General features: G+C 53.8%; 1 protein-coding gene across 2 annotated transcripts in view; it reads left to right on the top strand.

The window, feature by feature from the left end:
* The first annotated feature begins 445 nt into the window (after positions 1 to 445).
* The window catches only part of PHACTR4 (phosphatase and actin regulator 4), a 79,548-nt gene continuing 63,923 nt past the window's right edge, over positions 446 to 16,070 (top strand). Inside the window, exon 1 of one of the 2 annotated variants that reach the window (XM_086626150.1) lies at positions 446 to 457. The gene's annotated coding sequence lies outside the window, so the exon portion shown is untranslated. Of the gene's footprint in view, positions 458 to 10,458; positions 10,473 to 16,070 lie in introns of those variants that run through there. The other variant, XM_086626151.1, reaches the window with a different exon arrangement.

Below are 16,070 nucleotides of genomic sequence, written 5' to 3'. Positions count from 1 at the left end.
ACAGCACATTATGGGGTGGGGGTGTCTTGCTGCTCCAGGGGTGCCTGGGAGCAGCCCTGGCTTGTCCAAGGGGGCTCAGCTCTGGTGCACCCCCCTTGCGGCGACTGGTCCCAGCTTCTCCTGGGTGTAGCATCCTCCCCGAACACCAGGATTTGGGGCACCAACCCTCATCCCAATGTGGGTGTCCTGGAGGATGCTCCAGTCCTGCTGCTGGAATGGGGCTGAGCGGGCTGCGGTGGCGCTGGGTGGGGGGGAGGTGAAGTGGCACCGGGGGCACTCTAGCCCCGTGATGTGGAGCTCAGCACTTATCAGGGTGTTGGCAGGAGCCCCTGGCAGCTGCTGATAAGAGCCCCGAGGAGGGACCTGCTCCAGCCCCATCCCCACCTGCATTCCCACACCAACGAGGGGCCCGATCCTGACTCCGGGGATGGCCGGCCTCTCCAGCCCCTGTGGACAGGTAGGACCTGCCATGCTGCCCGTCTGAGCTGGGATGTGGGGCTGGGGGGCAGCGAGGCCGGATGGGGCTCGGGCACTGCTGGCAGGGTCTTTGCTGGGGCTTTAGAGGGCAGAACCTCTATTTGGGAGCACTGGGGAAACTGAGGCAGGAGGGGGCAGATCTTGCGTGGCTTTACTGCTCGTGCCAAAGCCCCTGGGCCGGAGTCTCCATCCAGGTCCCCTTCGCTCGGCCAGTGACTTGCAGGTGGGTTTGGCAAACATCTCGTGGAGGAGAGACGCAAACTGTGGGTCGTGGTCAGCTCAACGCCTCCCAGACCCTGGAGACCCCCCCTGGGGTGCAGGGGGGGCCCTGCCTGCACCGGCCACGCTCCTGTGAGGGTCAGCCAGGGTTGAGCAGTTTTTCCTGCGCCGACTCACAGCCTCCAAATATTTCCCGGAGTGGTTTTCCAGCCCCGGCCCAGGAGGCTGAGCCACCGACGGTGCCCTCCAGCTGTGGAGAGAAAAGCAAAACCCCCATGCCCCCACCCCAAATGTTGTATTTGCAGAGTGACACCCCAAAACACCCAGCCAGAGAGGGGACAACACCCATTCGGGGGTCCTTGGGGACCCTTGGGGTCCCTAGGGCAGCCCCTGCAAGGGTGGCAGCTCCCCGCCCCATGGCTCGGTGGGTTTGTTCCCCAAATATACTGGGAATAGGAATATTTTGAAGTGAGCCTGGTATGATTTTGGGGAGGGGGCTTTGAGGATTTTAACGTTTGGCTTTTCTGTCGTATATATGGAGGGGTTTGTCTGCGGGGTCTCTGGTCCTGGTAGGATGGCACTGGCGGTTCGGCTACAAAAATGGGGGAAAATTGTGTTTGCATAGTGTCGTTTTTTCAAAAGAAGTGAGAAAAGGGTCATTTTTAGGGAACTGAAACGGCTCCACGACAGTCGTTAGAAAGGGTTGAGTCAACAGGGAGATTCTGCCCGAGGAGGGATTTTTCCTGCTGCCTTCTGGCTCTCTTTGAGGCAGGCGAAATATTTTCTTCAAATGGAAGAAATCCTCCAAGTAAAGGCGCTGTTTCTGGTCATAAAGCCATTCTGGGGAGAAAAAAAAAAAAAAGAGAAAAAATCTCCAACCTCTTTTCTGCTGCAGTTTCACCCCAGAACGGTGGGGTTTGGCATCAGCTCAGGTCACCTCCTCGGGAGCTTAAAAAAATATCTATGTACATGTATTTTTGGGTTTTTCATATATATATATATATAATTTATATATATAAAATATATGTAATTTCTATAGATAATATATAGTTTTATACTTTTTTTTTTTAAATATATGTAGACAGAGCTGTCTGTATCTGTGCTTTCAGGGTGGCTGGTGGCACTCCGAGCCCAGCACCCCTCTGTCCCAGCCTGGCATCCCTGGTGCACCAAGGTTTTCTCCGCAGGAGAGCTTTGCATTCCGGTGCCGGTGGCATTGCCCACCCCACTGCAAGGAAGGGGAAAAAATATCTTTTTTGCTTTACTTCCCATTGTTTCCACCTGTCCTTGGGTGTGTTTGCAAGAGGTGGAGTGACCCGCGCTGGGTGGGACGCTGCTGGGTGCCCCTCCTTTAACTCATCACCTGCGTCATCGTATCACTATAACCCACTTCCTTTTTTTTCAGCTGGTCACGACTATAAACTAAGAAATTCCTCACCCTGCATTTAACCAAAGCCTGCACTTTGAATGCATAAATATATAATTTATCAGCTGCTTTTGTCGTCTGTCTCGCAGGGCGGGGGGCGTGTTAATATTATCTCCCTCCCTGTGGCTGATAGTTACGTAGATCAATCAATGTGTGCAATTGGGTTTTTTTTTTGGTGCTACAAATGCCCTCGATTGAAAAACATACTGGGTTAGTGGTGTTTAAAATGCAGCAATGTGATGGGAAAATAATAATAATAATAATTAATCATGATAATAATGATAATACTGCTAATAATAATAGTGGGCTGTGCTGAATGAGCACTTTAAGGCTGATGGAGCCCAAAGTGCTTTGCAAAATGGATGTTACTGGGGCTGGGCTGCCCTGGTCGGGCTGTAATTTGGGGAGGGGGCAGCAGCATCATGCCGTGCTGAGGGTCGTCTCTCCCCGAACCTGGCACCCGGCTGAGCTGGCGATGAGGGACAATATCACGTTGCCCCATGGCTGCGAGCGGACGCCTGGACCCGCTGCACGGATGGGTAAATTCAGGCTGGAAATAAAGTGGCTCCTCGAGGGTGGACGTGGAGGTTTGGCTCAAGCCAGTGATGGTGGCGGGTGCAGGTCTCTGCCCTGGCTTTGCCCAGTGCCCGTGTCTGTGCTGCCATGGGCAATCCGCCCGCTCCGTGTCTCCCGTGGGATCAGGGGTTTCCCATCAGAGAGCAGCTCCCTTGGCAGAGCCTCTGCCATGGTCACCCCGGGGTGCGACGGCGCTGAGCCCTGCACCCCAGTGCTCCCAGTCCTTCCCAGGCCCTTTCCAGCAGCGGAGCCCTGGAACCACCCAGGTGTGATAAATGAGTTGGTCCCAAATAGGATTCCAATCAAAGTTTACAATTTATTGGGTGAATGAGAAGCAAGCAAACAGCGCTGGGTGCGCCGGGGAGTCTCCGCTCCACCAAGACGCACACCCGCCGTGGCAGTTTTTCTTGTATTTATACAAACACACTCATAACCCCCCCCAAAAAAAAGGTCAGCCTCTCCCAGGAAATCATTTCCATAGTCCCCACCTCGGGATCCACCTCAGGCTCCTCCTTGACATGCCTTCTGGTGGTTGTGGGCAGGGGGTCTTCAGGATGAAGGCCGCAGGTCTTCCTCACTGTGTATTTTTCACCTCTTCCCTAAAATTCCCCATTTGGCTGAGCTTGCAGAGCCAAACTGGTTCGAGCCTGGCCTGTCCTTGAGTGGACATCTGGTTGTCTCCTACCTGCCACTGTCTGAAGACAAATGTTAGTCCTTCTTAGTCCTTACCTTGCCCACACAGGCTAGTTTTTGTCTCCCTTCCTCTCTACAGATGTGTGGGTCACAAGTTACAACCTTGCTGGCATTCGTTTTCTCTCTCTCACCAGCCTCCTCCTTGGGTAGTTAGTATTTCAAAACTAACATTTCACAGCAATAATTCATACAACAGTTAATGTAGCAGTTAGTATTTCATATCTAAACAATAACTAATATATAGTCTTATGTGATTTTATGTCTATTCCTACATTCCCTCCATCAGTCCCCCCTTTTTACTAAATCAAGTAAATTCTTTTACTTGCCTAGGTTTCCTGATTGATATAACATTTTGTGCATTGAAGATTCCCTCTTAATCATGTGCCAAACCCATCTGTACAGCAGCGTTAGTCACAATGTTAAAGCAGCTGTAGCTATGAACAGTGTTATAACAGGATGCTTCAAATGACTGAAAAATCCTGAAGTGGAAGATGACCATCTAAAGAGTGCTTCCCAGCATTTATGCTCTCCATCCTTTTCTGCTCTTTTTACAATTTCCTTATATCTCGTTTCGCATCATGATGAACTGCCACCAGAGCTCTCTGCTCTGCAGTGACAGAGCATTCTGTGTATCACTCTGGTGGTTGGCAGCATCATGAGGCATTTCGCAGGTTCACGTTTTGGGTTTTTTTTGCATTTCACAGCGATTTTAAACGAAGATAATCACTTGTCTTGAATAGGCACACCCTGCTCCTCGCCACCTATTTGCACATCCATCGTCCCACGAATCAAATGAATACTTTTTACGCAGGGATCCTGGTTGGGGTTTTACAAGGTGGTGGGTGGGAGGGAAGGGACTGGACCCCCCGATCGCTGCCTTAGCTCATGGGAACAGAATGTGTCCTGCCCATGCAGCCCAAAAATACCCTCTGGCACCATCTGTGCCCTGCACCAGCCCCGCTTCCTTGCGTAACCCACACCGTGGCCGTGCCAGCAGGTCACTGCTGTGGGACAGACGCTGTCATCGGGGTACACAGGTGGCATTGAGCATTCAGGACGCGGTGCACCACTTTTGCAGCTGGTTTTGTTGTTTTTTTTGTTTTTTTTGTTTTTTACCAAGACATGCAGCTTTGCACCCTGCCAGCACCCAGCGACGCACCAAGGTGGGCACCTTTGGGTGCCTGCAGTGCTGGGAGCTGTCCCACCAGTGGCTGGAAGCCAAAGTCCCTCCATAAGCCCTTCCAAAATCAGCTTGATCCTTGCATCAATGCGATGGGAAAAGAATCAGGAATCAGAATGGGGATCAAGAATGCTTGGCAGGGTGGGACTGGTGAAGCACCCAGCCCTTTGCAGCAGAATAAGCTGTTTGCTTTGGATTTAAGGGTGACAACTGGGCTGTGTCCGGGCAGCCGACTCGCTGTCCTGGCTGGGGACAAACTGGGCTTGTCCTGGGTTGTCCTCCCGCTGCAGGCTCTGGCGCCCGCGGGCTGTAAATGCCAACTGCCTGCTGGAGCATTTCAGTCCCCGAAAAGCAGCGAGGGAGCAGCGGTGGGTGCGGGGAGGGCTGGGGCCGGTGCCAGCCCGAATTCACCCTGTGTCCCCGAGTGCCCCGCCCGGGGGTCGGAGGTGCCATCCTGCACCCCCCAGCTCTGCGCCAGCCTGGGGACGGAGCACCCCGATGGGTGCAGAGGGGTGCCCACCGCCCGCCCCCGCGATGGAGGGGGACAGTCCGGGCACCGCTGCTGCTCCCCCCGCAGCCTCCGGTTCTTCGCTGGGAATCGCGTTTTTCAGCCTAAAAGACCTTCGGGGCCGGTTCCCGGCCCGGGGGGAACGTTCCACCGCCGGGCGGGGCGGGCCCGGGGCTGGCGGAGCCGGGGGTGGCGGAGCGGGGCCGGCAGCTCCCGCCGCTCCCGCCGCTCCCGCCGCTCCCGCCGCTCCCGCCGCTCCCGCCGCTCCCGCCGCTCCCGCCGCTCCCGCCGCTCCCGCCGCTCCCGCCGCTCCCGCCGCTCCCGCCGCTCCCGCGTCGGCAGCGCCGCTCACTGGGGGCCGGCAGCAGCGCTGTGAACCCGCCCCATTGCGAACCGGCCCCATTGCAAACCCGCCCCATTGCAAACCCGCCCCATTGCAAACCCGCCCCATTGCAAACCAGTCCCATTGCAAACCTGCCCCATTGCAAACCCGCCCCATTGCAAACCTGCCCCATTGCAAACCTGCCCCATTGCAAACCAGTCCCACTGCAAACCAGTCCCATTGCAAACCCGCCCCATTGCAAACCCGCCCCATTGCAAACCTGCCCCATTGCAAACCTGCCCCATTGCAAACCAGTCCCATTGCAAACCTGCCCCATTGCAAACCTGCCGCATTGCAAAACAGTCCCATTGCAAACCAGCCCCATTGCAAACCTGCCCCATTGCAAACCTTTCCCACATCCTCACTGCAAATCTTCCCCCCTGTAAACCTGCCCCACTGCAAACCCCCATTTCCCTGCTCCAAACCTGCCCCACAACCCTGCTGCTGGCCCCACTTGGGGAGAGGGGTTTGACATCCTGAGCCGGGGGTTTGAGCAGCTCCTGGGGGCTGGAGGTGGCCTGTCCCACCCACCTGTGCCAGGACACAGCCCTTCAGTGCCGGATTTTGCTCCTGCAAGGATGCTCCTCAGCATCCAGGAGCTGTCGCAGGGGTCTATGCCACGTTCCCCCCCACTGTGGGATAACACCTCTGCTATTTAACCACCCACTGGGTGGATTCTGGGCACGACTCATAAAATATGGATGGTCTTGAGCCGCTGATGGCAGCCAGCCCCGGATGCGACTGAGGATGGGGGGTGAGTTGGTGGCTCCGATCGCAGCACCCCAGGGTGGGCTCTTTGCCTTCCACCCCGCCGTGGCACCTTTGCAGTGGTGGGTGGCTCATCCACGAGTCACATGGGGACAGGGACACAAGAGTTTTCCCTCTGTGACACCAGTTTGGCATCACTGCCATCCAGGCATGCACAGGACACTGTGCATGCTGGTGCTGGCAAAGTGCATCGTCCGGCAGCGGCTTCTCTGGTCCTGGCTGAGACGTTTGAGGGATCTCCTTGTAAGCGCTGGCTTTCGTAGAATCACGGAATGGTTTGGGTTGGAAGGGACCTTCAAATCCACCCAGTTCCAACCCCCCTGCCATGGGCAGGGACACCTTCCACTACACCAGGTTGCTCAAAGCCTCATCCAGCCTGGCCTTGAACACTTCCAGGGATGGAGCAGCCACAGCTTCTCTGGGCAACCTGTGCCAGTGCCTCAGCACCCTCAGAGGGAAGAATTTCTTCTTTGGATCTCATCGAAATCTCCCCTCTTTCAGTTTAAAGCCATTGCCCCTTGTCCTGTCACTCCACATCCTTGTCCAAAGCCCCTCTCCAGCTTTCTTGTAGCCCCTTTAGGTACTGGAAGGTGCTGGAAGGTCTCCCCGGAGCCTTCTCTTCTCCAGACTGAATAACCCCAACTCTCTCAGCCTGTCTCCATACAGAAGTGCTCAGATCATCTTGGTGGCCTTCTCTGGACCCACTCCAACAGCTCCATGTCCTTCAAGACTTTGCCTTGCCATCTCTCCAAGATGTTTTCTCCAGGGATTAGAGGCTCTGGGGCAGAAGCTGTCGGAGAAGGAAGGACAGGCACAGGGGAGCTGATGGGTGTCCCTGGGAAGATGATGATGTTCCTGCTGGGAAAGAGCGCTGATGCAGACACATAGCAGCCATTTCCAGCCTTCCCAGTGGCTTCTTGCTCCGTGGCCAAAACAGGAAGGATGAGTCACATTTCCCAGAGCTGGCTACAGAGGGAATTAAATACATATATTCACATGGAAGAAGGGGAGAGTGAGCTCTGGGTCCGTAGCGTGGGTTTGGTTTGATTCCAGAGGGGATTAGCCAAAGCCATGACACCGAAATCCTGGGGTTTGTCATGGAAGAAGGTGATCTGTGTCTGATAAGGGGATGGTGGGAGCTGGGGTGGTGCGGGGACCTCCGCCCAGATGATGCAGCCCTGCGGGGAGAAGCTGCTGAGCATCAGCCACGCACCATGGGTGCCGTGCTGGGAGCTGCGGGACTGATTTCGGTCATGGCTCCTGGCATTGCCCGCTTTCTCCCAGCATCCTGGCAGTGCACAATGCTGGCACGCAGCCTGCCTGGCTCCTCCGCAGCACCGGGGTGCTCCTCGACTGGCTTGGGAGGGAGAGGCCACCCAAATTGGGGGGCAGGATGCTGCAGCCCCAGGGTCTCCTCGTTGGCATCCCGCAGCTGCCGGGAGCACTGATAAGACTTGAAAATAGTATCAGCATCACTGGGAGGATAAAAACTGCAGTTTCCCAGCTCGGGATACAGCCCTGGGGCAGCTTTCAGTGCAGAAATTCCTCCACAGCACCTTGAACATCCCAGGATTTATTTGCCGGAGAGCTGGAGGCCACCGATGGAACGAGGCTGTGATGGAAATGTGGCAGAGAGGAGCCCAAAGGTGGGGGAGAGGGGGCCTGGGGAGGGTGGGGGGTGTCGTAGGAGATCTTGAACCCCTTGAGCAAACCTGCCCTGTCTGGGTAAGCGACCCCCACCCCCACCCTGGCTGAATCCCCCAGCTCAACCAACGGCAGGCAGCTGCCTGCAGCCCTGCCAGCACCGTGCCGCACGCGCCTGCAGTCGTGCCGGCAGCCCCCTGGGAACGCCGGGGTTTCGGGGGGGCCCATTCTCTTACCGGGGTGCTAAGGGTTAAACCCACCTGGCAGGCAACCCAGGGAACATCATCTCAGGCTTCTGTGGACAAACCCCAGCCCTCTTGCCGGGGGGTGAGAAGGCAAATTTGGCGCTGGCCGAGGCAGGGATGCTCCGGGGATGGGAGATTTCAGGCGGTTTGGGGTTGATTTGGGGTTTGCGGCGCAGCAGTCGCTGGCTGGGTGCTGCCACAGACCCACAAGACGAGGGGGACCCACCTGGGGTGGGGTCTTAATGCCAAGGGGAACAAACAGGCTTTTGCATGGGCTTCTCCCTTCAAACTCTGAAGGAACAACAGGGAATAAAAACCACCCGTGGTTTATTATTTGAAGGTGATGATTTGCCTTAAGGGGATCCGACACATGAGCTTTGCCTCTGGATGGACGTTGGGACCCACCGACCGGGGGATGCTGGGCGAGACCAGCCCCGGGAGAGGGCAGAGGGTCGGGGTTTGGCATGGGGGGGCTGAGGGATGCCAGCGTGGGGAGATGCTCTGCCAGGAGGGAACGGCACAGCCGGACAGACAATGCAGCCAGACAAACAGCCGTCTGCCAGGAATCCTGCCGGGAATCGGATGGTGGCAAACGAGGGCATGGCTGGGCTCCCTGGGCACCAGGGTCTTGCTCACGCCGCAGCGCAGCCGGTTGTTAGAAAGTTGGTGGGAAGCTGCTGGTGAGGAGCAGCTTTTCGTTGTTTTTCCACTATAGTGAGTGTTTCTGTAATTTAACGTATTGCAGTGATAGAAAAGTTTAATATAAAATTTAATCCAAGGAAAACAGAGAAAAGGAAAAAGGAAAAAAAGAAAACAAGGAAAAGCTCAAAAACATTTGAGCTTTCACCAGAGAGAATGGAAATTAAAAATGTATATTAAAAAAAATATATATATATTCCCTTTTTTTGGTCAAGGACGTTAGATACTCTCTCCCTCTGGCAGGTCGGACCTGGAGCCCCATGTGTGCCCCAGGAGCATTTTAATCCTGATTTTCTGTCCCTGAGCCAGCCAGTGGCTCCATAAAACCCCTCGATTTAGGGCAATCGCTCATCAGGAAAGGGAAGGGCAGTGGGGTCCGATGCCTGGTCGATGGACTGCTGGCTCTGCCCCCCCCCCCCCACACCCCGGCTCTGCCCTGCTGCCCCGGAGCCCATTTTGGGGTATGAGGATGTGTCCCCGTTTCCCCAGGGGCTCCCGTACAAGCTAATTCGAAGGATTAGAGAGTAAAACATTCACTCTGGTAATCAGACAGACTCGTGCGGAGGCTGGTGGCAGCGGAACCAGCGTCACGTCCCGTTGGAGCCGTGTCACAGCCCTGTCGCGGTCGGGGTGCGGGGAGGGGAGGGGGCCTGCCCCAATGCCCAGCCTAAGTGGGAGATGCCTTTCGTAGGGTTTTCTCTTCTCCATCATCCCTGCCTCACCCCTCTGCCTCCCAGTATCCCACCCCACAGCACCCCATTGACACTCCGGCCCCAGCTTCCCCCAGTCCCAAATCTCTCCATGCGATGCCCTTATTGATGCCAAGGCCCCACCCAGCAGTATCCCATATCCCACCCGACCCCCAATCCCCACCCCACAGCACCCCGCTATCCCACTCACCCCTAAACCCCATTGCACCCCCAAATCCCTCTTCCCAGCCCCCTCTACCCCGCTGACCCCAAACCTCCCTATTCCAAATCCCCACCCTGCAGCTCCCCAGCACCCTCCTGGACCTCAGTTCCCCCAGCCCCAAGTCCCGCAGCACCTAGGGGGGGGTGGGATATGGGGTACCCAACACCAAACCCCTCCTGCCCCCAAATGCCCACCCCCTCCAGCACCCGGTCACCCACTGACCCCAAACCCCCACAGCACCTCAGTCTGCCACAGCAAAACCCCCCCAACCCCAAAACCTCACCCCGGACCTCTCAGCACCCCCCACCCCAACCCCCCCGACCCCTGTCACCCCTTGACCCCAAAGACTCACCCCACTCCCCCCAACCCCCCCATCACCCCCACCCCAAACCCCTCGACCTCTGTCGCCCCCAAACCCAACGCCCCACTCTGCCCCCCCAGCACCCGTCACCCCCCACCCCAACCCCTCCGACCCCAAAGCCTCACCCCACCCCAGCCCCCCGCCCCAATCCCCCCGACCCCCCGAACTCCCTGACCCCACCTCCCCCCCCCGACCCCCCGCCCCGTTCCGCGGCGAGGGGGCGTGTCCTCCCACGGGGGGCGTGGCCTGTGGGGAGGGGGCGTGGCACCCCGACGGGCGGACTACAATTCCCGGCATGCCCCGCGCGCCCCTTCCCCCTCACGAGCCTTCCGGCGGGGCCGGCCCGGGAGCGGCGGAGGGAACCGGCGGCCGCGGGCGGCAGGTGAGGGCGGGCGGCGCGGGGGGGCCCCGCCGGGGGGCTGCAGCGCTCCGGGGGGATGAGGGGGGCGCTGGGGTGTCGGTGAGGGGCAGCGGAAGGGGTCACTTCGGGCCGTGCTCCGCCCGGCGGGACCCCCGGAGCTCGCCGGCGGGGCTGTGCCCGGCGGCAGGCGGGCCGGGCCGGGACCGGGGCCGCCCTGGGCGGGGAAGCGCAAACTCCCGCTGTAAACCCGCGTTAAGCCGAAACAAGCATCACCGCGCCGGCCCCAGCCGCGATTTCTGCGCGCTGCCGTTCTCCGAAGGGGTCGGGCTGCGCCTCGGAGCAAAACTCGGGATTTTTCCCCCGCCGCGCTCTCTGGGAGAGCCCTTCCACCTTTCCGTGGAGCTCTTTTCCAGGCAGCCCCTTCGGTGTTTCTTTGTTTGATCTGTTCTGGCTTCAGGCTGGCTGAAATTCGAAACGTCCCCGCTGTGCTTGCTCGCTTAATTGTTCTTTTCCCCTCCGTTTGCGTGCGGATGAATTATTTACCTCTTTGTCTCGCGTCGGGTTGTGTTTGTGCAGGTGGAGGTAGGTGAGGGCTCGGTGCCCCTCTCTGGGGCTGAAGGTGCTGGAAAAAAAAAAAATTGAGTGGTGTCAGAAGGTGCTTCGTCGAGGCCGAAACGAGTTAAAAAAACTCTTCTCCAACGTTAGGATGTTTAAACGTTACTTCCACACGCCTAGAAGGAGAAGTGGGAATGTTCGCGATTGCTCCCCTAATGTGTAAAGAAACCTTGAATCGTGTAGGAGTGAGTTCTAAACTTGAAGTTTGTGAAAAACACGAATATCAGCGAGTCCTGGGCAGAACCGGGTTTGCTCGCAGTGGAAGGGGAGTGATGGAGTTTTCTGGGGTCCTGTCTTGGTGGGTAAAGCAGTGGTTCGGCTGGGTTAGTCTGATGTGCCAGTGATGCAGAAGTTGCATGGGAGGGTAATTAAATTCTTCTGCCTGCTATGATTTCGCTGTAAATACCTGTTGCTCTTCAAACATCCGTAAATTAACCAAAATTATTAAGAGTGGACAAGACCTAAAGTTGTAATTTTATGTAGTTTAAATTCCTTTTCTAATGAGGGTGCAAAGAAGGGGGAAATAAAGCCAAAGTGAGGCCGTTTAAGAGGGAACCTTGTTGGCACACCGCTGTGCCAATTTAAATTAACACTTTGGATGGTGATGGTGACATACCCCCTTTCCCATCCAAAGTAGGTTTAAACTTGTTCTTTCCCACAGTGCTGGAAATGTCTGCGCCAGTCTGTCCTAAATTAGTGTGATTTCGAGTGTGTCAGCCTGTACTTTCACAGGGCTGGCTGTGTTATCGGATAATATCTCAAAGGGTGGTTTTGTAAGGAACGTTTCCTTTTTGGACTACCAAGAAACGGCTGGATGAGCTGTATCTGAGGCACAGAGCATCCTCAGATCCTGGAAGATGAGGAGGGAGAATCCTGTTGGGAGTACGGGGCACTGCAGAGAGGCTGCCACAAACAAGGGGAACGTGATTGCATCCTTGTTTTCGTGCCGCTGATCAGTAATCTGTGATTATACAGCCTTCTACTTTGTTCAATCACTGGTTAATTTGATTTCCAGTTTAATTTGATGACAGTTTTGAGAGCCAAATCACTTGTATTTAAACAAATGGCTTCTATTTTGATTGAATTTCATTGTGTTTGGCATGTGTTGGGGCATTATATGTACTAAAACTCGCTGACACTGCAGTTCCTGCAGGTCTGTTAGTTGGTGATGAATATTCAGTTATGAATATTCAGACACAAAACCTGTGTCTGGTAGGGAGTGGGAGAGGGGGGGCTTAAAGCAAAGCCCACGCAAGGGTGGAAATTGCACTGATACTGTTTTTTTGTCACTGGTTTAAGTGGTGCCACGCACGAAGCAAGTTGCAGATATCCTTGGGGTCATCTGGATTGCTCCAAAACATGTTCATTTTTCAGGCAAAACCAGAACAGGGAGTGCAAGGAAGCTGGTACGGCTGTTGGGTGCAAAGACATCATCTTGTTCCTGCTTCCATTAAAGGTGGGAGTGAAGAGATGCTCCATGTCATTCCAGACTTGTTCCCTAATTTTGTTTAGTTGGGATTTTCTGCACACTAGTGCCATGTGTTTGTTTTTTTTTATTTGCCGGTGAGGTCAGAGCCCGTGGAAAACTAATGGATGTGTGACTACAGCAGCGTTAGGCCTCTGCTTTGTGTCGAGGGGGGAAAAAAAGCCCTTTCAGAGATCTATTTTTATCATTTAATTAGTAGCTCTTGCTGACTTGTCAATGCTGCGGTGAGAACTATTTCCAGTTCTTTTCTGCGCAGTGGGGTCACGCGTTAGTCAGGCAGCGAGTGCACCAGCCACCAGTCATACCTTTGGCTGGCTCAGGCTGGGTTTTTTTTAACTCCTTCCAAACTGTGCCCCCCAAACCCAAGGGCAGACCCCAGGTGAGGAGTCAGCGTACAGATACACAGAATTGTGTGACTCTTCAGCTGAGGGTCTCAAAGTACTTTCCGAATGGTGACTGTCCTTCATTTTTTCTCTGCCCTGGAGGGTTTTCTGTATCTTGTAAGAAACTGAGGTGTGAAGGGTGGTGTGATTTATAGAATCATAGAATGGTTAGAGTTGGAAGGGACCTCAAAGATCATCTGGTTCCAACCCCCCTGCCATGGGCAGGGAAACCCTCCACTACACCAGGTTGCCCAAAGCCTCATCCAACCTGGCCTTGAACACTTCCAGGGATGGGGCAGCCACAACTTCTCTGGGCATTTGCTGATGGCTGGCTGGCTGGCTTGGGATCATAGGTAAAGGACTGCAGATTTCCTGATTCTGGCTCTTATCTGCTGGTTTTGAATGACTCGGCTCAATCTTTCTAGGGTTGGAAGGCAACTGGGCGCGAAACCTCTAGCGATGACTCATTCTGCATTGGTATTTATGCTCCTTGCAGAGGAGGAATTTCTGTTTTCCTGATTTCGAAGTGACCAAGCCCTTCACCTGTAGATGCTGTTCTTGAGTTGCTCCTTCTATTGCTTGCCCTGTCGACTTGGTTTTGATTATCAGCTGTGCTGAGATACGGAGGTGAGAGGCAGCTTTGGTCCCCAGCTACAGCCTGATTGTCACACTGTTTGAATTTCTTTGTTTACTGGTGACTGTATGCTCTTTCCACTTTGCACTGGGGAAGGGATGGGGGAGGGAGGACTAATTATCTCCAGAGAGAGGCCTTTAATGCTATTAGTCAAAGGAACCAGCTTCGTCTCATAACCGAATGAATTGTGTGAAATAACGTGAAGCACCAGTGGCAAAGAGATGAAAATTGAGGGCAGTCCAAATGATTTCTCTCTGCTGTATCCTGGAAATAGATTTTAATTTTTTTTTTTTTCCCCCTAAGCTGTTGGCCAGCAGCAGCAATCTGAGGAGGGGAGAATGGGTAAACAGATTGTTAACTTTATTCTTTTGTGTTTGTGCTTTTGGCATGCTGATTACAGAACACAGTTAGGAATTGCTTACCTATCAGCTGCCCAGCGAAGTTCAGAAGTTGCGATGGGCGAACTAATCACAAACTAATTAACCATGTCTGCTGAATGTCATGGGGCGAAAGAAGGTGCGTACTGATGAGGTCGGTTTGTGCAAGTCTGGCACTTCTCTAGCTCCTGCACTAAGCTCCTGGTCTACTCCCGCTGCGTGTCTTTTGAAACAGATTTGGTAAAAATCATTGGACTTTGGTAAAGTGTAATGGCACTTAAACTAGAATGTTTGAACCTTTTCACTTTGCCAGCTCCAGAAAGCTTTTGCTACCAGTATGAACCTCTTTGCAGACAAGTCAGGTGCTGGCAGCCCTTCAGTTAACTAATCCACCAAGGTGAACCCCTTAATTAGAGATGTGCTGCCATGGACTTAGTTGTCTAAAATCCATCAAGATTAATCCCCACCATTGATTTTAAACTGGAGGCAGCCCCTTTTGCGTGTCCTTTATTGCCTGACATTTGTTTGCGGGAGAGGTGAATCTCTCTGAACATAGGTACTTTTCTCCTCTGGAAACAGTTCGCTTTTAAGGGTGTAAGCAAGAAAAATTTGGCCTGTGTCCTACTGAGAAGCCTTGATTTGTAAACTTGGATCAAAGTCTGAGAGGCACTGTCTTGTTCGGTGTCTGCACAGTGTTTTAGCACCAGGGCTTGCTCAGGGCTCTCGGTGTTCTAAACACCGTGGTGTGGAGGGTGTCTTAGCAAAAAACCAAGAGGTTTTTGCTAGACATGGCCTTCAGGTAGGAGGTTAGGATCACAAGCCATGTTTCAGTGGGTTCACAAAAGCTGTGCTCGTGGAGGGGAAGTTTCCAGAGGTACTTATGGATGGAGGGAAAACCAAAGGTCGTCAGCTTTAGAGAATTTGAGCTTTGAACAAAGTACGTAACTGTCGAAGCCAATTTTGAGGGGACTTTGGCATTTACTGTGCTCGCATGCCTTGGTGAAGGTTGTGTTCTCTTGTCGAAGTCTTCTCTCCTACTTGGAGTCAAATCAGTAGTTTTTATGTCACCGCCTAAACGTGCTGGTGTAGGTCTGGAGTAATGGGCTCTTCTGGCGGTGCCTGGGGGACGTGTGGTTTCCATCCATGTGATTTCTGCCTTGGCAAGAGCTCCCCTGCAGATGCACAGACGTGCTGCAGGTGGTATGTTATTGATTATTGTCATCTCCAGAGCTGTCTAAAAAGTTTTTGCAGGTTTGGTGTACCGCCAAGATCTGCAGGAAGAGGGTTTGCAGGTACAGCCGTTACCAGCAAGCCTTCATATCCCAGCGCAGAAGAGACTTTATGCAGGGGTAGAAGAGGGGCCAAGAGGGTTTGGACTGGTCTTACAGACTGCTTCAGGTTCTCTGGAAATGCTTTTTTTTTTTTTTTTTTTTTAAAGCTGCTCTGCTGCAATGTTGACAGTGGAAATCTGGATGGACCCACAGAATTTCCGTTACTGACCTGTGCTCCTGTCTGGAGCAACCTCGTGCTGCTTGGGTTATCTTTGTCAGCTGGGACCTAGAAGGATGAGGATAGTAATTACTGAAATAAGTGATAAGCTGTCTGATTTGTGCTAGCAAGGTTGGTCTTTTGTTGCTGGGGATATTAAGTTTAGTCTGTCTGTTGCAAACCAGGTGCCATTTACTGCTAGGTGGGAAATGGCAGAAGTAGGAAAAGGGCTGTTAAGTCCATTTGGGTTTGTTCCCCTGTAAAGAGTGTTTGCATGACGCCAGAAGAGAGAACAAATAATTAGAAGCAAGGTCTTTTTTCGATTAGTAGCAAGGGAGAAGTGGCACGTTCCCTGTTGGGTCACGGAAGCTTCATTTACTTTGTGCTGAGAGTTAAATTAGTGCTTATATCCTGCTCCTAACGATCTGCATCCTGCTCCTCCAGGCTGTGGATCAGGGCCAGAGGTGAGCAAGGTCATAGGATTTTTCATCTTGTAACTTCCAAACCAATTTTTTAACATACAGTCCCACAATTATCGACAGAAAAAACTGAGATTGCAGGTGTGTTTAAACACAATTTCTCTTGGCTCGGCTGTGCCTTTTCGGAGTAATATCAGCCTTTGGGTGGAATTGTCAA

The sequence above is a fragment of the Tauraco erythrolophus genome, chromosome 24, assembly GCF_009769465.1.
Source record: "Tauraco erythrolophus isolate bTauEry1 chromosome 24, bTauEry1.pri, whole genome shotgun sequence".
Taxonomy (NCBI): domain Eukaryota; kingdom Metazoa; phylum Chordata; class Aves; order Musophagiformes; family Musophagidae; genus Tauraco; species Tauraco erythrolophus.
The sequence above is the reverse complement of the archived record's forward strand: the minus strand, read 5'-3'. Positions and strand labels throughout refer to the sequence as shown.